Below are 15,826 nucleotides of genomic sequence, written 5' to 3'. Positions count from 1 at the left end.
AGCTATAGCTCCAATTCGACCCCTAGCCTGGGAACTTCCATATGCCACAGGTTCAGCCCTAAAAAGGGAAAAAAAAAAAAAAAAAAAAAAAGGTGAGAGTTCCCACTGTGGCACAGCAGCATCAGCAGCATCTCTGCTGTGCCAGGACACAAGTTCAATCCCCGGTCCGACACACCAGGTTAAAAGGATCCGGCCCTGCCACAGCTGCGGCATAGGTCACCACTGTGGCTTGGATCTGATCTCTGGCCTGGGAACTCCATATGCCACTGGGAGGCCAAAACAGAAAAAAAAAAAAAAAAAAAAAAGTCAGTTTCTGATACACAATCAATAAATTACGGTTGTGCAAAATGTTATGAAGGTCTAAGGGACACAGGAAGCAACACATGAAAAGCTAAGTCTCTCGGCTAGTTCCTAAGGGCAGGACCTGTGTCTTACTTTAAATCCATTCTGCATCACCAGAAACATGGGACACAGTAGAATTCAACCAATAATTGTTTTGTTTTGTTTTTTGTATTTTCTAGGCCTGCACCTGAGGCATATGGAGGTTCCCAGGCTAGGGGTCCAATCGGAGCTGTAGCCGCCAGCCTACACCACAGCCACAGCAACTCGAGATCCAAGCCACGTCTGCAACCTACACCACATCTCACGGCAACGCCAGATCCTTAACCCACTGAGCGAGGCCAGGGACTGAACCCGAAACCTCATGATTCCTAGTCGGATTCGTTAACCACTGAGCCACGACAGGAACCCCAGAATTCAATCAATGTTTGAATTTGACTTACAATCTTTCTTTTATCAGCCCCTCTTTGCTTTCAAAGTACTGCTTTCCTTTATTCATGTTGAAATTCCTATTTTAGAAATGGTGTCAGCAAAAAGATGTGTGGGTCGTTTATTTCTACCCCACAACACACCACCACGTATTAAATCAGGATTAGAAAACCTCTCATTCTTGGCTAGACAAAATTATCAGGGTGAGGGATGGCAAACCATACTCACAGTCACTCATAAAGCTCAGCAAAGGCTCCTCATCGAAGAAGAGGAGCTGATGGGCCTTACTGGGCAGAGCCTCGAAGATAACTCCTGCACACTAGCTGCCTAAAATAACCACTGTCCAGCAGTAAGTCTTAAATATAACCAGACAACCAAGAACCACCAGACAAACAGAAAAGCCAGTGGCAGGAGTAAGAAAATCCTAGGACCTACTAAACCTAAAGGAAAACAAATAATTCAGGAAATGAGAGAACTTCTTTTCTCACACAAGCACTCAAGAGGGTTCCTCCCACACACATCCTGAGACAGCTACACAAGCAGAGAGAAAACTAAGACCTGGACAGCGCAGGATGCAGAAAATAGCGGCTCCAATCTAGGACTGCAAAAAGAGGAGGCGTCCCAAGACGAAGTCCAGTCCATCAGGCCGGGAAGTAACTCAGCCAGAGTTACTGATGTTTCCTGGATGGTTCCAGGAAAAAAGGAGAATCCCATACAGCAGGACTGGGAAGCTAGATCAATCTGAGGCTGTGTCGAAAGCACATCACTATTGCATCAATTTACAAAAAAAAAAGTGGAAACTCCAGATACCAAAACTCAATAGAAGAAAGTCCTGGCCCTTAGAAAAAACGTTTTTTAAAGATTTCAAGTTCAAAATTTTAATTTACTGATTTTATATTACTTCACACAAGTGAGATAAGCTCCACAATTTTATAACTCTACGTCAATTTCCTATTTTTGGTCTTAAATTTACCACACATTTAGTGTGTTGTTCCCTTTTAAGCTTCTAGGATTCGGTGAACAAATCCATATTCTTCTACAGCCCCTTTCCATATTAAAGACTTTGGTGATAAGAGCTTTCAGACTTGCTCTTCACGAAGTGAGTATTTCTTATCTGTTTAGCTTATATTCACTTAGCAGCCATCTCAGTCCCTTAAATATTTTTATTGTCATGCTTTGGCCCTTCTCCAGATTACATATATGCCTTTCTGGAGTTGAGTGACCGGTGCTACTTCAGTATTTCAACATTCTATTCACCCGATACTTTGCAACTTACCAGCAAGCACTCTGTCTGTTACCTCCCAGAATTTGATGAGTCTGGCGCTGCTGTGGTCCCAGGGCCAGTGTGCTTCTGGGCCTTTGTAATGACTCCTAGATGTCTTGCACGCCATCAAAAAGTCATCTGAATATACTGAATGTGGAACCAATCCTTCTACACACAGAGTTAGGGTTGTTTTTATGCAAATGTTATCACTCACAGGCCCAGTTTGAAACCTTTCTGTGTTAGACTGGTTTTTTTCCTGTTCTAATTGATCCATTCATACAGTATCAGAGGACCTACAGCAGCTACTGCTTTGAAGAGTGCTTAGAGGAATCTCACTGTTTACACCTGCACAGCTGTGGGAGTACTATAAAGTACCCATTTGTCCCTGATTTCTGGTTCTTAAATAGGGCCATATTCTTAACACTACCAATTCTTCCATCATTGTCCCCTAGCAGCTCACGTTTTAAATAGCCATTCATGTGAAACTTCTTGAGACTCTATTTCTTGTATCCTTGTCTAACTATTTAGTTGAGAGTCAAGTAAGTCTAGCAAAACTTTTTTTTTTTTTTTTTTGCTTTTTAGGGCTGCACCTGCGGCCTATGGAGGTTCCCCGGCTAGGGGTCTAATGGGAGCCACTGCTGCCGGCCAATTCCACAGCCATAGCAACGCAGGATCCCAGCCATGTTTGCAACCTACACCACAGCTAACAGCAACACCAGATCCTTAACCCACTGAGCAAGGCCAGGGATCGAACCCACAACCTCATGGTTCCTAGTTGAATTTGTTTCCGCTGCTCCACAACGGGAAATCCTCTAGCAAAACTATTTTAATATGTGTTTTCATTTCACACACTTCTCTGTTTTCTTGAATCTTATTTGAACTGAATATTGACTACAACTTTTCTAATAAAAAGACGACTTTTACAACTCACTTATTGGTCCGCCAAAGAGTATTATAACCTATGCCAGGAGCCTTTTACTAAAATGAACAACAGCTTTTCCAGAACCAACCAATTAAAAACACTTAATGGGGAACAAGTGGTCAGAGCAGCAAAGCATAGCAGTTAAGAGCCCAGACCTGGAGCCAGACTGCTCAGGTCTGAATGAGAGTCCTCCACTAGCTGACCTTGGGCGAGTTAGCTAATCACTCAGTGACCCATTTCCTCGCCTACAAAATGGGGAAAAGTATTAAAAACAGGGGTGTTTTGAAGACTGAGTTAGTATTTGCACGTACTTAGTACAGAGTCTAGCACACAGTAAACACAGCATAAATTTTATTATTTTAAAAAACTGGTGGTTCAGTTGCTGACCTCTGAAGTACAACCACAAAATAAATGCACTTCAGAATTTATAACAAATGACTCCTTAAAATTAATCACTTCTGGAAGCTATGTGCATATTTCAGTGATACCACCATTACTGAAAACATTTCTACAATCTCTTTAGAAATAGCCTTAATGAACTAGACTAAAAACCAAACAAAAAGCTCTTTCTTTGTGGTCCCACCTCGCTTCAACTGCTTCCTAATATCATCCAGCTTTATCACTCTAATCACGCTAATTTTTATCCTTTCCAAAAATCAGATTTTTTTTTTTTTTTTACAGATAACAAAAATGTGCTACCACTGCAGATATGCAAAAGATGTTCTCAGGGGCGATAAAGACAATCTGCTCATTTTGCTTCAAGTTACAGCAGGAGGATGTGTTCACTGTGTTATCTGAAACTTTGTAACTGGAGATATCAGGCTATAGAGAGTTGGCCAACACAGAAAACTACACTGCTAAAAACAAATAAATAAATAAATTAGCTTTAATGACACATCTATAATCTTGAAGCTGAAATGAGGGTAGATGATCATATAGTCTTTGCCGCTACCCAATCTTCCCTCAACGCCACGTCTCATGGATGGGGCGTGACCCCGAAACAACTCTTACCTGGGGCATTAGTATACGGTATATGACCTTCAGCTATCTGGCAGCTGACAAATCAACTCATTAGGGCATAAAACAGCCTTTCAAAATGCTGTATTTACAAAGAAACTATTCTTTGTGCAATGGTAAGAAAATCCATTTTATATGAACTGTCTCTTTGTTGATCGTTGTAGAATGGACTCCTGAGGCTGGAAAAGTTCTTCTGGAATTCACCGTAGATAATAAATACATTTTTACGAAATTCTTCTCCTTCTCCCAAAAGTAACAATTACAGAATTTCAAACTTTTCAAAGTTGAGCATAAATATGGTCTCCCTCTTGGTCCTGACTTATTTTTCTACCTTATAAAGAGCAAAAACTTATGTCAGAAGTAATTTTAAGCTTTAGTAACCAAATTTACCCCAGCATGACTTAACATGAAAATAAAAATAAGTGTTGGAGAGATCATGAAAGCAACATCTAAGTTTTTACTGAGGTTTCTACTTATTTTAAGCATTCCTCACCCAATTTCAATTTATTTATTAAAAAAACCAAAACAGGGAATTCCAGAGCAGTAGCGTAGTTAGATTTGGGGCTTTCACCTGTGGCCTGGGGTCAATGCCTGGTCTGGGAACTGAGATCCCACATCAAGCCACTGCCAAAAACAAAAAATTTACGCCAAAACAGGAAAAAAAAAAAAAGCTTCATAAGATTTAGCAACTTCTATCTGAACCAGGTCAATGTGAAACCAGGGCTGGCCAAAGGGGGGTTTTTTGTTCCTTATGATATCTGATTTTAAACAACTTAATAAAAATTCAGAGGAAATATTTTAGTTCCCTTTTATTCTCTTCAACACGACTTAATGCTGCATTTTACCCCACCAACTTCATGACTTAGCAAAGCCATTACCCTCTTTCATAAATAAATTAAAAGCAACACAACTTATCAGACAAAATAATTAGCCAACCGTGGACAAGTTTCAGCGTAGGATTTTTCTTAAAACTGAGCAGCAATCCTCATCCTAGGTGGGTCTGCTGAAAAATATTTGAATAAATCTTCTACTAGCTTCTGGTATAGTTCTGGCAAGTCAAATTTACTATTTTGCTCTCCAGCTGAGAAGGATGTAAAAATCTCAGGGAAAGAAACCACAACTCCAGGCCGGGAGACGCCAATTCTGAACCAAGAGAAGCCTCTCACTGGTTGGTGGAATCCCCAGAATAAATCACCAAAACCCCCACCCGACCTGGTCTCAATTTCTCTATGGGTAGAATCACAGACAACCACTAACGAGGTGATGAGGTTCAAAGCCGAGATAACAAGGGTGTTCTCAAACGTGTAAAGGCGCCTAGAGAAACGTAATGAAATTATCCGTGAAAAACCCTCAATTCCCAGGAAAACCTTAAAAGGGTCACTTCGTTGCTTACCAGCTAAAAAACAAAGGCGAGTACCAGCAACCCGAACCCGTTTGGTGACACTTTCCTGAACTCCGAGAGGGGTAATTAGCAGTTCGGGGCTGGCAATCACAGGAATGCCACCGGAGCTCAAGGTGGGCAGCTTCCGCTCTCGCCCCCCGTGGGAGAGAAGCAACGAGAATTCAGAATCCAACCTGGCTCCGAATCACCCTCCAGATGAAGGGATGCGGGAAGGGGGCTGTGGAGGGGGAGGGCTGGGCGCGCCGCTGCCACCTCCAGCGGAGCCACTCCTTGCGCGACCAGCTTCCCGGCCCACGGTGCCACGTCCCGGCCTCCGTCCCCGCCATCCCTCACCCCCCCCGGATGCGGGCACATCCTCCGGAGGCCGCCCGGCTCGCTCCCTTCCAGGCGCCCCAGGTGGGCCACACCTCGGACCAGGGCGGGGAGGGGGCAGTTAGAGCGGTTGAAACAGTTGGCCCCAGACTGGCCGCCCCAGAACCCGGGCCCGGCCCAGCCCGGCGGGGGCTCGGACACAGCCCCCGGGGCTGGCAGGCTCCGCGGGGACAGGCCTCGGCGCCGTCGGCCGCGTCCGGCGCCCTCGGGAGCGGCCCCGCACGGCAGGCTCACCTCCAATGTGTCAAAAGCGCATGTTCGCCACCGCTCGACCGACGTCTCCGCTCCGCTGGCCTGGCCAGGCCCGCCCAGCCGCTCGGCTCTGCTCCCCGCCGCAGTCCTGAGCTCCACTCCGCGCACCTCCGCGCCCGGCTCCTCCCCGACACGTCAGAGGCTGCCTGGGTGTCCGAGGCCATTCTGTGACGCACGGGGGCGGGGCTCCGAGCATGCGCACGAGCGCGCGGGCGGCTAGGGCGGGGCTGTGGCGGGGATGGCGTCACACGGGGCCGGGCCGGGCCGGCGCGCTGACGTCAGGCTGGCGGAGGCCTTCTGCGCAGGCGCCCCGGCCCGCGCGGCGTGCCGTTTACGACTTTCGCGGGTCCCCGAAAAGACTCTGCGTTCCGGAAAGTGGCACTACCGTAGATGAGAACCCGCCTCCCAGTTTTCAGCCACCAAACCCTACAAGTGTCTGTTCCGGGGTTCCCGTTTGAAAGAAGAATCTCGGCTCAGATCTCACATCCGAGTCCACCTCGACCACCCAATACCGTACCAGGTGTATTCTAGCACCGTCACACTCTCACAAGGACCTATGTCGGTTTAAGGGCACGTCCACTAGCTGAAATTTTATACTACTTCTTGTCTTCCTCCAGTAAGATGTAAGTTCCATGAGAACCGGAACCTCATTCTTTGCTTATCCCAGCAGATAGCTTGGTCCGAGGGTGGGTGCTCAGATATTTGTTGAATGAGTGAATGGATTCATTGAGGGCACCAAGGGAATATAAATATATCCGTGTATATGTAAATATGTGCGTACGTGTTTTCATCCCTTCAGGGCCCCCAACTAATGGAATCCATTTCATATATATGTACATCCCCTAGGAGACTTGGAGAAGAAGACTTGGGGGTGTGGAGGGAGAAGGTGGGGAGAGACTGGCTCAGAAAGGAGAGAAATGATGGGCAGCTGCTTAGTGTGTGGAAACTTGGAGAAAGAGAGGTGTTTTAAAAGCAATTTTAGGAACTTTGGACGTTTCATGTACCCTGTAATTCTCTTATGTCAGTGCTCTTGGGACTGGATTTGTGGGGCTTTTGGACACAATGATGTGTTCGTACGAGCCTCAAGGCATGGACATAAAGGGGAACAGCACAAAATGGATTCTAAGAGATGTCCAGTGAAAATCTGAGAAGTGATTTGGGGTGTTGGAAAGTATGGAACTTTGAGCTAGACTCTGAAGAAGAGCAGGTTGAATAGTTTACTTTTGCTGTGCCCTTTCTATGTACTGGCAGGTGTGCCAAAGGCTTTGTCTGCATAATTCAATTCTCACAATAATGCCATGAAATAGGTACTGTTATTATTCCCATTTTACCAATGAGGAAACCGAGACTAAGCGAGATGAAGTTGCCCAATGTCACTCAACTAGAAAAAGGAGTTTTCAGAGTTCCCTTCATGGCTCAGTGGTTGATGAATCCGACTAAGAACCATGAGGTTGCGGGTTCAATCCCCGGCCTTGCTCAGTGAGTTAAGGATCTGGTGTTGCCATGAGCTGTGGTGTAGGTCGCAGACACAGCTCAGATCCGGCATCTCTGTGGCTCTGGCGTAGGCCAGTGGCTACAGCTCCAATTCGACACCTAGCCTGGGAATCTCCATATGCCGTGGGAGCAGCCCTCAAAAGGCAAAAAGACAAAAAAGAAAAGAAAAAGGAGTTCTCACGGGTCAAACGCACCTAGTCTGGACTGTCTAACTCCAGAAACCATACTACTAACCACTCCTGTGCTGCCATTCAGGGAGGACTATTAATAAGGACCATTTATTGGGCCAGAGCAGTGCGCTAAGAGTTGTAAATACACTTCCTCTCTCAGTCCTCACAGGCAGCTTGTGAGGCTGGAATTATTATCTCCATTTTATGTTTTGGAAAACTGAGGCCTAGGGGAGCTGGGGTTTAAACCCAAGCAGGTCTTGGAGTTCCCACTATGGCACAGTGGGTTAAGAACCCAAATGCAGCAGCGTGGGTCACTGTGGAGGGGCGGGTTCCATCCCTGGCCCAGCACAGTGGGTTAAGGATCTAGCACTGCCACAGCTGCAGCTCAGATTCAATCCCTGGCCCAGGAACGTCCATAGGCGCAGGTGCAGCCATTAAAAACAAAAAAACAACAAAAAACCCAAGCAGGTCTTAGTCCAAGCCCAGTGACCTGAGAGCTCGGGGAAGCTCTTTCAGGCTCTGGGGCTCTGCTTTCCTGGCTGAAGCTGTGCTCTGGTGGATGAGATCACAGGTGGAGAGGTGATTAAGCAGGGCGGCCTTCCTGTGGACCTCGTGCCAAGATAGAACAGTCCCACCCCAAGAGGGAAAAATAAAAGCTGCAACTCTGATCCCTGCCTCCTGGCTGAAGTCCTGGGAAGCACACTGAGTCACCTAATGGCAGGCCACGCCCTCCAGAAAGTGTTGGCGTCATCTTCCAGGCCACCACCCCTCCCACACAGCCTGGACCCAAAACTTGTGTTTGTCAGGCCTGGTGTGTTGGCCCCATCTTAACGAATGAGCTTTGCTTGGCAGGGTTCTCAGAAGTATCAAAGCCCCATACTGATCTCCTTTCTCTGTGTCTGTTGAGTTTTCTCCCAAGTAATAGCGACCTGTTCCCACTCCCCACTTGCAGTGTGTCCCTCCCGGGAAAATCAAGCGAAAATGAAGACAGAGGGCAGCCTCCAAGGGGAAAAGAGGTTAACGTCAGCTTTGTGAAAGGTTGAGGATCTGGCATTGTCACTGTTGTGGCTCCAGTCCCTGCTGGGGCACAGGTTCGATCTCTGTGGTTCCAGCCACAGGTGTAGCTCCCTCCCCCAAAGAGAAATCAGCTTTGTGAAGGTAGAAAGGTGAGGGAGGATTGCCCGACCCTGTCTGTATAAACCACTCGGAAGGGGTCTGCTGAGCCATGGGTCCCCGTCCAAGGACTTTCATGGATCGAGCCACGGTGGTCAGGGTCGAAGTCCCTGAGAGCATCACATCGTCCCTTCAGCAAACTCTGAGACTCAGGAAACGAAGGCCAGGTTCCACCGCTGGGGGAGGGGGCTGAGCAGCCGCCTTGGGAGGGGTCCAGACACTGACACAGACGCTAGCTAGTGAAAACGTGGACTCTGGCCGCATCACTCATCAAAAGGGACACAGTGCCCACGGGTCTGCCGTGAAAACTCTTAAGGAGATGGGGCATGTGTACTGTTGACTCAGAGGAGCGGACAAATCAAAGGCTGGATTCAATCTCATTGCTACATTTTGGGGGCCAAAATTTTCTAAGCCTCAGAGGCATAGATCAGGCAGGGCTGGCTGGTTGCTAAGAGCTGCTGTCCGCTGTCACCAGCTCCAGGTCTTCATGTCTAAACCGCAAGCAGATTTTCCATTTACACCAGCTGAAACTTCCAAAAAGGGTTTCATCTTTCTGCCGGTGTCATCACTCCCCCTGTCACTAAGGCACAAAGGCCTCGTCACATCACCCTTAAGTGTCCCCTTCCCCAGCTTTCATGTCACTCATGTGGTCACTAAACCTGAAAGACTTGCTCTTCATAAACCCTCAAAATAATATACTTCCAGGAGTCTGCCCCTGAATCTGCCCCATGCAAAGTCTCCCTTTCCGGACCTCTCTGCCTCGAGTTTCTTGTTCCAGCCCTGCAGTCCACACAGCCATCGGAATAATCTTCTAAAATCCCATGGCCAACAGAAGAAAGGCTGGGGGAAAAATGTAATTGTAATGCATACATGTAAGGATAACCTGACCCCCTTGCTGTACAGTGGGAAAAAAATAATAAATAATTTTTAAAAAATAAATAAATAAAAAATAAAATCCCATGGCGCACAGAGCATCACCGGATCCAAAACTTGTTATGGCATCTTGTCACCTTGCAATAAAGTACAAAGTCTGGCATCCAAGGCCCCCAGAGCAACTCCAACCTACTTCCCCAGTGCCCTTCCTGCATTTTACCCAGCACTCTAAGCAGACCCTCCCCCACGTCCCTCAGTTTGACAGCCCCCTCCCTCCCTGGGCTTTTTTTTTTTTTGTCTTTTTGTCTTTTTGCCATTTTCTAGGGCCGCTCCTGCGGCACATGGAGGTTCCCAGGCTAGGGGTCGAATTGGAGCTGCAGCAAATCCAAGCAGCGTCTGCAGCTCAACAGCTCATGGCAACGCCAGATCCTTAACCCACTGAGCAGGGCCAGGGATCAAACCGGCAACCTCATGGTTCCCAGTCGGATTCATTAACCACTGAGCCACAACGCGAACACCCCTGTCTCTGCCTTTTGAAGTCGCATTCATTGCAGCCTCCTCCAGGAAGCCTTCCCTGGTCCCTAAAGTCCCAAAGGAAGTGCGCCTGTCTGAGTTCACAGGAGACTTGCTGAACGTGGCTTTTCCATCACGGAGGTGTCCGACCTCCCCCAAGGAACCAGAGCTCAGCGAGTGCGGAACAGTGGCGACTGTGCGAACATCCCCCAGCACCAGGCACTGAGCAGACACTCGTTTACTGTGCCCCCATCAAAGAGGATGAAGGAGGGGTTTGGAGGCGATGACTGCAAATCAAGACTGCCGGCACTTCCTTTAAATGCTCCGCATTCTGAGAAAATTACACCGTAGAAGATTCTCACTGGTATGAAAAGCAGAACTTAGCTGATGCTAGGTTACACCAGGAACTGGGATTTGGGTGGTGGGTAATTACAACTTTTCTCTAGCTGAAATCTTAAACTCACTCTGTAGCACCTACAATCCCCAAAGCAACATCTTTTGGTTTTATAATTAAAAATTACTAATAATTGGGCTTTGCGGTTTTTTGTTTTTTGTGGGTTTTTTTTTTTGCCACACTCCTGGCATGCAGAAGTTCCCAGGCCAGGGATCAAATGCGCACCACAGCAGTAACCAGAGCCACGGCAGTGACAACACTGGATCCTTAACCCTCTGAGCACCATGGAACTCCGATAGGTTTGTTTTTTTGTTTTGGGGGGGGGTTGTCCTTGTCTTTTTAGGGCTGCACCCGGGGCATACGGCAGTTTCCAGGCTAGGGGTCGAATCAGAGCTACAGCTGCCAGCCACAGCCACAGCCACAGCAATGTAGGATCCAAGCCGGGTCTGCGACCTACACCACAGCTCATGGCAACGCCGGATCCTTAACCCACTGAGCAAGGCCAGGGATCAAACCCACATCCTCATGGATACTAGTTGGGTTCATTAACCACTGAGCCAGGATGGGAACTCCCAGGTTTGATTTGTTTTTTAATTTAAAAGATTACATGCTTGGACCTTGAGGTGAGAGGTGGTTTGATAAAATCTTTTGCCAGCTATGGGTTTAGTGCTTCATGCTGGGCCTCAGGGCTTCAACCATATAACTATATAAAGCCCATTCCGGAGTTCCCATCGTGATGCATCAGAAACAAATCCCACTAGGAACCATGATGTTGCAGGTTCAATCCCCGGCCTTGCTCAGTTAAGGATCCAGCATTGCCATGAGCTGTGGTATAGGTTGCAGACACGGCTCAGATCTGGCATTGCTGTGGCTGTGGTGTAGGCCGGCAGCTGTAGCTCCACTTAGACCCCTCGCCTGGGTATCTCTATGTGCTGCAGGTACGGCTCTAAAAAGACAAAAGACCAAAATGAATAAATAAGTAAGTAATAAAAAGCCCATCCCACCCCCCAACCCCATGGGGCTTATATTCTCATGGGGAAGATGATAAGCAAATAGATAAATTTATTGCCACGAGGTCATGACAAATGCCATAAAGAAACACAACCTGTGTAAGAGGAGGAGGTGTGTCCAGGGGCTGCTCCCGGAGGGAAAATAGGGCTTAATGTCCTTGGGATGCTTTTCCTCGATAAAGCTGTCAAGGCCCTTAAAGGGCTGCCGTACAAAATGAAACAGGTGTGAAGTTAAGAACGTTAAAAATATGTGCAGATGCCCTAAATAGAGACGTTTACCTTACTTTCTATCAGAGTACCTGGCATAACTGGTTGAAGGACTTGCTAGATGGTCTCCAGAATGGCCAGATGAGAAATTTCCCCTTGCAAGAAATGATAACCAGTTCATGGTTGATCTTAAAATGCCCACTTCCTGTGGGTCCCCGACCCCTGACCCATCTAGCCGTCCACAGCCCAGCTTAGGGTATCCCTGTGCCGAAGGGAAAGAAAGTTTCATGTGTTGTCTTTATTGTATCCTCAGTAGCCCCTTAAGCAAACAGATGCTCACCATCTACCCAGAGCAACTCAGGCTCCCAAACCTCAGCTCTTCCAACAGAATTTTCCCCCTAAATTTCCAATCCCAGTTGGCCTAAGTCAACCGAAAGGCAGGAATTGGGTATGATGAATTCGCCATGAGGGGTTTTAGGTTTCAAACCCCCTCTCTGGTTTCTCCCTTTCCATGGTGTCTGAAAATGCAGGCTGCTCTGGCCCTAGTAGGGTGCATCACCTTCTGAGTGCCTCCAGGGGTAGCTCACTGAAAAGTGGCTCCAGCAGGTACAAAAAATGAGCACAGGGAGTTCCCATTGTAGCGCACTGGAAATGGACTCGACTAATATCCATGAGGAAGCAGGTTAGACCCCTGGCCTTGATCAGTGGGTTAAGGATCTGGTGGTGTTGTGAGTTGTGTGGGTCACAGATTCGGCTTGGATCCTGCATTGCCGTGGCTGTGGTGTAGGCCAGCAGCTGTAGCTCCGATTTGACCCCTAGCCTGGGAACCTCCATATGCCACCGGTGTGGCCCTAAAAAGCAAAAAAAAAAGAGAGAGAGAGAGAGAAATGAGGACAATTTAGGTGGAACCTGCAACAGGCCTCCCTGTCAGGGTCCAGATCTGGTTCCTGGTACCTGGAAGGAAAGGGTGCTCGTGTTCATCCAAGGGGGCAAACTGAGGTTGCAAGAGCTGTGGGACTTCAAGGCCCCTTCAGGGAGACAGACCTCGAAGCCTCCAGCCAAGACAAGAATCACCAGACCCTTATCCTGGCCCCACCCATCGGATTGTAATATACCCTCCCCCTCCTTGAGCCTCTTGGACGACGCCTTCCTGCCCCCGACTAGGAAAGGTATGTGGCCCTCTCCTCACCCCACCTCTCTAGAGGCCTTATATGCCCCCAACCAACCAGCAGGTGTATCATAAGACCCCTCTTTCCCCAACCAGTCGGCAGGTCAGCAGGTTTATCAAGAGACCTCTGCTCTCCCAGGGCTATAAAAACAGACAGGGCCACACGCCTGGAGTCAGCTCTCCCTGGTCAGCAGGAAGCTGGCCCACTGTGTTAACAGTGTTTCTTGCCTCCATAAACTTGTCTTTTGTTCATCCTGCTCTGAGTCTCAAAACTTCTTTTTCCAACCCACATGCACAAATCGCGAAAAGAGTCTCTTTCCCCTGCTGATGGAACCTGACATCCTGCCACACCCCTGTGAATCTCTTAAAGCTGCCCCATGTCATCCACAGAAGCCTACCTGAACTGTGGACTTTCTCCTTTTCTAGAACTTTCTGCAGCCTCATGGTCTTCCTGGCTTCGGAACCTCCACTCCCTAAAGCTACAGGATTCACTGTCAGCCCTGGCCCCAGCCCCAGCCCCTTCATAGTAACTTCCCACACCCCAGAGTGACAGCTGCCTCCACAGGAAAGAATGGCACAACACTATAAATTGCTAACTGAGTTAACACCTGGCAACCACAAGGGCTGTTGACATCACACCTACATCAACACTGTGACTGTCCCAGACAAAAGCAGTATCTACTCATACACCTCTGCACAGACAAGGTGGCACCAGTTTTGCCTACTCCCAAGCCATTCTAATGAAATGACAGGGCTTGAAAGAAATGGAGTGTTTTTACCAACTTGATTGTCATGAGGCAATGTCAACCAAATTCCCATTACCACTGAGTCAAAGTTACCAGGAATGACAGATCCTGAATTCAACCATCCGACAAATATAATTGAGTGCCTGGCACTGTTCTAGGCCCCGAGGATACAGCAGTTAACAAAGTAAACTTACAGAAAAGAGGAGAAAGAATAGAAACCGAAAATAGATAGATAAACATTAGCATGTCAGGCAGGGATAAGTACTGAGGGAAAAAAAAAAATCAGCCAGTACTTTTGAATATCCTATATTTAGCATGGCATTCAAGGCAGCACCTGGCATGTGGTAGGCGCTAAGCATTTGTTGAATGAATTTTTTAAAAAACTCGGAGGAGTCCCTGCCATGGTGCTGCAGAAACGAATCTGACTAGGAACCATGAGGTTGCGGGTTCGATCCCTGGCCTCGCTCAGTGGGTTAAGGATCCAGCATTGCCGTGAGCTGTGGTGTTAGGTCGCAGACGAGGCTCAGATATGATGTGAGCCAGCAGCTGTACCTGCAACTGGACCCCGAGCCTGGGAACCTCCCTATGCTGTGGGTGTGGCCCCCCCCTAAAAAAGGATGTGTGCTAAGATTTATCCATGAGGATGTTCATCAAAGCAGTGTTTAGCACAAAATTAGAAACAACCTAAAGGAAAAGACCAGTTAAGTGCGATTATGTGATAGCCACACAACAGAGGAGTACGACTGGTGAGAAGGGCAGTACCAATCGAAACATTAACAACGAAAGGTTTCCCTAATACGCAGTTAACTCAGCAGCACGCATAATAGGATCCCACTTTTATAAAACAGAAATACGTGTCTTTGGGGAGTTCCCTTGCGGCGCCATGGGTAAAGGAGCTGGTGTTGTCAGGCTGTGGTGCAGATTCAGTCCCTGACGCGGGAAGGTCCATATGCTGTGGGCGTAGCCAAAAAAAAGGGAAATACATACATGTGCATATATTCCACACAGAAAAAGTCTGGAAAGCTAGACACCAAAATGACATTAACAGTGGTCATCTCCGGGAGGTGGGTGACCTCCACCTGTCCTTCCTTTTTTGTTTCTTTTCTGTATTTTTTAACCAAAAGTGATTAACTATATACTTTAAGTTTTGTTTGTTTGTTTTGTCTTTTTAGGGCTGCACCCACAGTATATGGAGGTTCCCAGGCTAGGGGTCGAATCAGAGCTGTAGCCACCAGCCACAGCCACAGCCACGTGGGATCCGAGCCGCATCTGCGACCTACACCACAGCTCACGGCAACGCCGGATCCTTAACCCACTGAGCGAGGTCAGGGATCGAACCCGCAACCTCATGGTTCCTAGTCGGATTCATTAACCATTGAGCCACAACGGGAACTCCTACTTTAAGTTTTAAGAAAGATAAGAATGCATCCACATCAACAAAGCAAGATCATTTCCTCAAAATCCTTTTCCAAATGATTTTCCTAAGTCTGTGCCTTTAGGACCATTTTAATTTTTTTCCTTTTTAAGGCCAGACCTGGGCTAGGGATCTGATCAGAGCTGTAGCTAGCTGCTGGCCTACACCACAGCCATAGCAACACCAGATCCAAAGCCGCAGCGTGACCTACACTGCAGTTTGTGGCAACCGAGGGATCCTTAACCCAATGGGCAAGGCCAGGGATCGAACCTGTATCCTTGTGGACACCATGTTGGGTCCTTAACCCACTAAGCCACAATGGAACTCCTGGGACCATTTTATTTTATTTTTTGTCTTTTTTTTTTAGGGCGGCACAAGATATATAGAGGTTCCCATGCTAGGGGTCAAATTGGAGCTGTAGCCACTGACCTACACCACAGCCACAGCAACACAGGATTCGAGCTGTGTCTGCACCTATACCATAGCTCACAGCAACACCAGATCCTTAACCCACTGAGCAAGGCCAGGGATCAAACCCGCGTCCTCATGGATGCTGGTCAGATTTGTCTCCACTGAGCCACAGTGGGAACTCTGTGGGACCATTTTAAAATCCAGCCTTTCAACCAAGTCACTCCAGCGGATACAAGACCGATGTGGGTTCTCTGGG

The 15,826-nt window shown here is 47.7% G+C and overlaps 1 protein-coding gene across 10 annotated transcripts in view; it reads right to left on the bottom strand.

Moving 5' to 3' along the window:
* NDEL1 (nudE neurodevelopment protein 1 like 1) overlaps positions 1-15,826 on the bottom strand; it is an 81,259-nt gene that overhangs the window by 42,631 nt on the left and 22,802 nt on the right. For 3 of the 10 annotated variants that reach the window (XM_047758532.1, XM_047758530.1, XM_047758526.1), the window contains exon 1: positions 5,980-6,152. The exons of 2 other annotated variants lie outside the window; for them this stretch is intronic. The gene's annotated coding sequence lies outside the window, so the exon portion shown is untranslated. Of the gene's footprint in view, positions 1-5,979; positions 6,153-13,397; positions 13,418-15,826 lie in introns of those variants that run through there. 5 more of the 10 variants (XM_047758533.1, XM_047758535.1, XM_047758529.1 and 2 more) reach the window with 4 other exon arrangements.

Source organism: Phacochoerus africanus, chromosome 14 (assembly GCF_016906955.1).
Source record: "Phacochoerus africanus isolate WHEZ1 chromosome 14, ROS_Pafr_v1, whole genome shotgun sequence".
Taxonomy (NCBI): Eukaryota; Metazoa; Chordata; class Mammalia; order Artiodactyla; family Suidae; genus Phacochoerus; species Phacochoerus africanus.
This window is presented reverse-complemented; position numbering and strand designations above follow the sequence as displayed.